A 6,512-nucleotide genomic window follows, 5' to 3' on the forward strand; every position below is an offset into this window, starting at 1 on the left:
TTCTCCCCTACTTTCTCACCTCCTTTTCCAGCCCCATTTGATCCATTCATCTCATTCTCCAGGACATGGTGGCCCCAGGCCTTGGCGCCTCCCAGACCTGCAGGCCTGTTGTGAGCACTGAAGGGCTACCACTTCTCAGGCTGAAGGGAGACATATATACTTCATCCCAAAAGAGGGTGCTAACTGCTGCTTCATCTCGGGCTATTTATTGGTTTCCAAGGGAGCAAATCCTCAGTGGGGATAAAGATATTATAAAGTATATATATTATTTTTTCATAACTTATGTGGCTATAACTTATTGCTTCCCTTCCTGCTTCTGTATAATCAGTACTATCTTCTGGGATAGATAGCATATTTCCCAGCCAGCCCATCTGATTGGCAAGGCGTCCTTGTCCCTGCCAAGGGATGAATAAAGTACTGAGATGTGTCAATGGATAGAACTGTGTGTCTGTATTTATCATCCCTCACAGGACTGGTCCATCACTAGTTAATTGGGTTGACCACAGGACTAGAGGAATCCTCCAATTATGGGAAAATGGGCCTAGGGACCTAGGTGTACCTTCAGGTCGGTATAGCTAGGACACATAAAAGTTCTCCTACCTCATCATCCTACAAGGAGACAGTACCTGCAATGACCATTGTTCCCAATGTTTCCTGACATGTGTGGGCACCACGTGGGACACTTCATGAAGTACATAGGGAGGACTCCCCCAAGTGGTGGTGGGGGTCTTCCCAGACACCTCTGCCTGCCTGTGGGGGCTGGCACAGGCTAGAATATATTCTGATGGGTACAGGCCTAATCCTGCAAATCAAATGCCAGTTCAACCACTAAAGATGAAGCACCTTCTCCAAGCCCAGCCCTGTGCTAAAACACCTACAACTTCTCTCCAACCCTCTGCCATAAGAAACTCACAATCAGATTGGAGACTTGAGATAGCCACTCAAGATAACCACCTCAGACTTCTAGCCAAGTGCAGAAGTGGGTGCTATTACAGGTCAGGGGGACTCCCCGTGTGGCACTGTAAGATCAGCACTGAACTGCGAACCATAAAGTCAGCAGTTCAATCCCACTAGCTGCTCTACAGGATCGCAATGAGTCAGAACCAACTCGACAGCACTTAACGCCAACAACAAAGGTCAGGGAAGAGAGAGACTTGTGGAAGGGAGTCAAAGCAGAAATAGGAAACTAAGCTTTATGTGAGCATCAAGGAGCCAGAGCAATCAAAAGAAGGAGGGGAGGGGTCTTCAAGCGGAGTTCCTGTCCTGGCTCACTTCCCTATCAGCAAGGCGAGCTGGGGCATATGAAGCCTCAGTTTCCTCACCTATAAAACAGACAACACCTTACAGGGATACTCACCTGACAGGGCATTAGGGATTTGATGAGATCTGATCTGGCACTATTGCTTCCAGCACTCTGAACTAGACCAGCTCAACAATTGGACAGGATTATTGGCAATGTCATTATTGTTATTACAGCAGATGTTAAGGATTAAAGACAACTGACTAACTGAGTCACTAGGAGTAGAAATTGACTCATCAGCAACAGGTTTTAGAAGCCCTGGTGATGTCATGATTAAAGCACTTGGCTGCTAACAGAAAGGTCAGTGGTTCAAACCCACCAGTCACTCTGTGGAAGGAAGATGTGGCAATCTGCTTCCAGAAAGATGTACAGTCTAGGAAACCCTCTGGGCCCATTCTATTCTGTCCTGCAGAATAGATTGGATTGCAGCGGGATGGGTTTGAGCTTGCTTTAGGACTAGTTGGGAGACCCAGAGACAAGCCAATGAGCTTCAGGATGCTGCACAACCAGAGCTCTCATCTGCAAGTTTGGGGATCAAGTCTGTTTGTTCTTCTGAGGATGCTAAGGGGTGGGGAGAGACTGGCAAATAAACCACACACCCATCCCAGGAGAGGCAAGCTGAGGCTAGCCCTCTCTTAATCAACAAATACCTTTGTTTTCTAGTTGATTCATCTCTGCCTAGGTATCTGTTATTCTTTGTGGTGTTGTAGGTTAATGCGCTGGACTAAAAAGTTGGTTTGGACCATAAGGTAGGTGGTTCAAGCTCACCAGCTGCTCCTCAGAACCCATATACAGGGTCACTATGAGTTGGAACTGACTTGTCAGCCCTTACAACAACACAACAACATATATATCACAACATATATATCTTTTATCTATGTGTTAACCCATAGTTTCTCTATGGGTTAAAGTGCTGGACTACAAAGTCGGTTTGAACTGCAAGGTTAGTGGTTCAAGCTCACCAACCAATCCTTGGAAACCTTGTACAGGGTCACTATGGGTCGGAACCAACTCGACAGCACTTAATAATAACAACAACATCTTCTATCTACTTCCTTTATTATTCTATCCTTTTCCAACTTCTTGAACTGAATGCTTGCATCATTAACTTGCCATCTTTCTTCATTTCCAGGTTTTTTTTTGGAGTCTTCGAAGATGATAAATTCCCCTCAAAGTACCATTGGTTTCATATGTAGCATTTTGGTTACTGTTTATTTCAAACAATTTTATTCTTTGACTCCTGCATTGTTAGAAGTGTTCCTATACGAAGGTCTTCATTTCACAAACATTTACTCTTCTCAGTCTGTGACTGACCTAGCCCAGGATGCTCAGAGGAACGTTAAACTCATCCCACATTTATCCCCGCGTCCTTGACTCTTTAATCCACCACACAAGAAGTGCTTCAATTGCTTGAAATAGTACTTTTGTTTCCCTTATCCCAGATGGCTCCAGATTTTGTAAGTACAGCGTGTGTGTCCTTCTGCATCCCTGGGCCCTGCACAGTCCCTGAACCAGAGAAGGTGTTCAATAAATGTAGAATACAGGAACAAATGAATGGATCAATGAATGAATCATGCCCATCCCCAACCATAGTCTCTTGGCCTAAAAGTCCCAAGAAGACGAGGGCATGCCTCATTAACCTCTGCACCCCCATGCTAATGCAATGCCTGGCTCATGGACGGAGTGCAGTGGGATGTGTAGAATGAATGAATGAATGGAAACAATGATTTTCCTCCCCAAACAAGGAAACCCTCCTGCTTATGTTGTGTGCCAGGGGGTCAATTTCAACTCATTATCATCTATAGGACAGAATAGAATTGCCCCGTAGTTTCCTAGGTGTGGTGCTATAGAATCAACCAAACCATAAGGTCGGCAGTTCAAACCCACCAGCGGCTCCTCGGAAACCTTATACAAGGTCACTGTAAGTCAGAACTGACTCAACAGCACTTAACAACAACAACACTCTTTTCAGAAAGGAGCTTTGGTGGCACTGTGGGATAAGTCTTGGTTTACTAACCACCAGGTCAGCAGTTCAAACCCACCGCAGGAGCAAGATGAGACTGGCTGCTCCCATAACAATTTACAATCTCAGACCTTCCCCCAGAGCCAAAAGAGAGGGAAAACTTCTCCTAGCACCAAAGCTCTGGATTCAGACTTCTAGCCTCCTGAACTGCGAGAGAATAAACCTGCTCATTAAAGTCATCCATTTACAGGATTTCTGTACTATGGAGGTAACTAAGATAGACCCCCACCAGAAGATAAGCTAGGGACTGTGTCTTATTCAACTGTGCACCCCTAGATCTAGCAAGGTGAGAAGCCAGGAATTGGTGATAATTAAAATGCTGAAAAAATACAAAACCAAACTCATGACCACTGAGTTGATTGCAACTCATAGTGAAGCTGTACAGGGTTTCCAAGGCAGACAGCTTCATCTTTATCCCATGGAGCAGTTAGTGGGTTTGATGTTGTAGTTACCCGTCCAGAACTGGCACTTACTAAATGAAGGTAAAAATGACAAATGTTTGCAATTGATGAAATAAGAAAGGTGAATCCACCACCATCGAAACTATTTTGAACACCTACTCTGAGCTGTACGTCTAAGGACATTCAGGAGAAAGGGACTCAAAGAGACAATGGGGTCCCTGCCCTCAAGAGCCACAGGGTGGACAGAAACCAATTCACGGTCCTGTGCCGTGCCTAAAGTCCTTCTCTGTGGTCAACCACATACTCTCTGTGGGATTTTGGACAAGTCACCTTCCCTGCTAGCCTTGTTTATGTGGAAAATGAAGGAGTTCAATTTGAGTGATCTTCCAGATCCCTTCTATGTCTGGAACCATGGACTTCTCATCACCTGACCATTCTTTCCCCTTTGTAATATCACCCCAGCCTCCCTACGGGGCCGTAGCAATAGTAACTGAGACTATGGATTTACAGCAAATCCTGGTTCCAGCATGTACTAGCTGTGTGGTCTTAGGTCATGTGTTGAGCCTCTGTGAACCTCAGAGAGGTAAACAATGCCTACTTCACAGATTTGTTTTGGATTTAGAAACATGCATAATAAAAGAATTTAGTAGTATCTGTCATATTGTTGTCATTAGTTGCCACAGTTGATTTAAGCTCACAGAAACCCCACATGTGCAGTGTAAACTGCTCCAGCAGGTTTTCATGGTTGTGATCTTTGGAGAGTAAATCACTAGGTCTTTATTCTCAGGTGTCTTTGGGTGGGTTCAAGCTGCCAACCTTTCCGTTAGTAACCATATGCTTAATCATTTATAACCACCCAGGGACTCCTGTCTGGCACATTGTTGTTATTGTTAAGTGTCATCGAGTCAGTTCTGACTCATAGTGACCCTGTAAAGGGTTTCCAAGGAGCTACTGGTAGATTTGAACTGCCAATCTTGTTGTTCAAACGAACTTTGCAGTCTAGCGCATTAGCCCACAGCACCACTTCAGAACTCCTGGCACATAGTAAGCGCTTAATAATTATGATACCTAGCATGCTCATTTTTAACAGCCTTTGCCTTTATTCCCAGTGGAACTGAGATTAGGCCCTCTGGCCCAGGTGGCAATATGGGTTATATGTGTAGCCACACCATTTGCTTTGTCTCGCCGGCCCTATCCCCCACATCATGCCAGGAGAAGCCTTTATCAGGGCTCAGAGATCTAGGTGGCAGCAGCTGAGGATTGGAGACGGTAACGGAAGTGGTCCAGCATCCCTCCCTCTTCCCTTCCGGGCAGCAGGCCTAGGTTGCATTCCATTTCCTGAAGATCAATTCCTGCCCTGCCAGCATGCACTGAGAAACCACTGCCCTCTGCTGGCCACATGAGACCAACATTTCTAAGGAACCTGAGAATGCTGCGGCATCCTCTTCTCCATGTCCTACCAAGGAGGGAGGGAAGAAGGGAGGTTATAAGGAATGTTTCCAAGAACTAGTTCCAGAACTAAGATCTTCATACACTTAAGTTCAATTTCAGACTTAAGCTCTTACAGGCCCTAAATTTGCACTCCTGGAGCCGAGGCCACAGGCTGAGGCTGAGCGAGTCTCTCCTCCCTCTACCTTGCTCCCAGACAGGAGCAGGCTCAACACCTTGCATTGAGGGAACTGCTCCAGCCCACACAGACCCTGACCCCATCTGGGATCCTCACCCCTGAGACTTGCTTCTTCTGACTTTTCTACTCACGGCTCATGTGCCACCTCCTCAGAAAGACCTCTAAAGTGGCCTCCCACTCTCTCTATGGTACTTGAATTTTCCTTTTTTTATTGCCTTGTTCTTGTTTTTCATGGCATTTAGCACAACCTGCTTTATTTTAGTTATTTATTTGCTTGTTTTGTTGGGTGTCTCTAGTACAAAGTAGATGGGACATGGTGCCTAAAACACTATAAAGATTTTTTCCTCCTCAAGTAGTCCTGGTGTGTTACTATAGGATCAGCACTGGACTGTTAACCACAGGTGGACATTTCAACACCCTCCCCCAGCCACTCCTTGGAAGCCCTATACAGGGTCGCTATGAGTTGGAACCGACTTGACTGCACTCAACAACAGCAAAATGTATCAGGAAAGGAGCCCTGGTTGTGTAGTGGGGTGAATATTAGATTGTTAACCACAAGGTCGGTGATTCAGATTCACCAGCTCAGCAGAAGATGAGGCTGTCTGTTCACATAAAGATCTAGCGTCTTGGAAGTCCCATAGAACAGCTCTGCTCTGTCCTGCCGAGTCACTGTAAAGGGGAATCAACCCAATGACAGTGGGCTGGTTTTGTGTATCAGGAAAGAGACTGTGGTGGCCTAGGATTAAGCATTTGGCCACTAACCAGAAACGTCAGTGATTTGAACTCAATAGGTGCTCCACGAAAGAAGGATGTGGCCACCTAGCTCCAGAGAGCACAGAGGAAGGTAGAATCTCCACTGAGTAGTATCCAATCTGTCTAGGCAGGGCTGATGAAAGGAGATGATACAATAGTGAATAATTGTTATCAGGACTGATTGTGAGGGTTGGAAATGTAAAGGTAGGAGGGGTGTGACTGACTTTGCAGTCTAGGAGCGGTGGTCCCTGGGACCATGAAGGGAGAAGAGTGGAGAACAGGACCCTATCCAGAGAAGCAGTGACACGAGAGATGGAGGCAGAGAGGATGACGTGGAGAGATGGAGCAGCTGGGGAGTTGAGATCCAGAGAGGGAGAAGGGCTGTGTGCTGATGACCCGGGCTTGAGG

This window comes from Chrysochloris asiatica, unplaced genomic scaffold (assembly GCF_000296735.1).
Source record: "Chrysochloris asiatica unplaced genomic scaffold, ChrAsi1.0 scaffold00138, whole genome shotgun sequence".
In the NCBI taxonomy this organism is placed as follows: Eukaryota; Metazoa; Chordata; class Mammalia; order Afrosoricida; family Chrysochloridae; genus Chrysochloris; species Chrysochloris asiatica.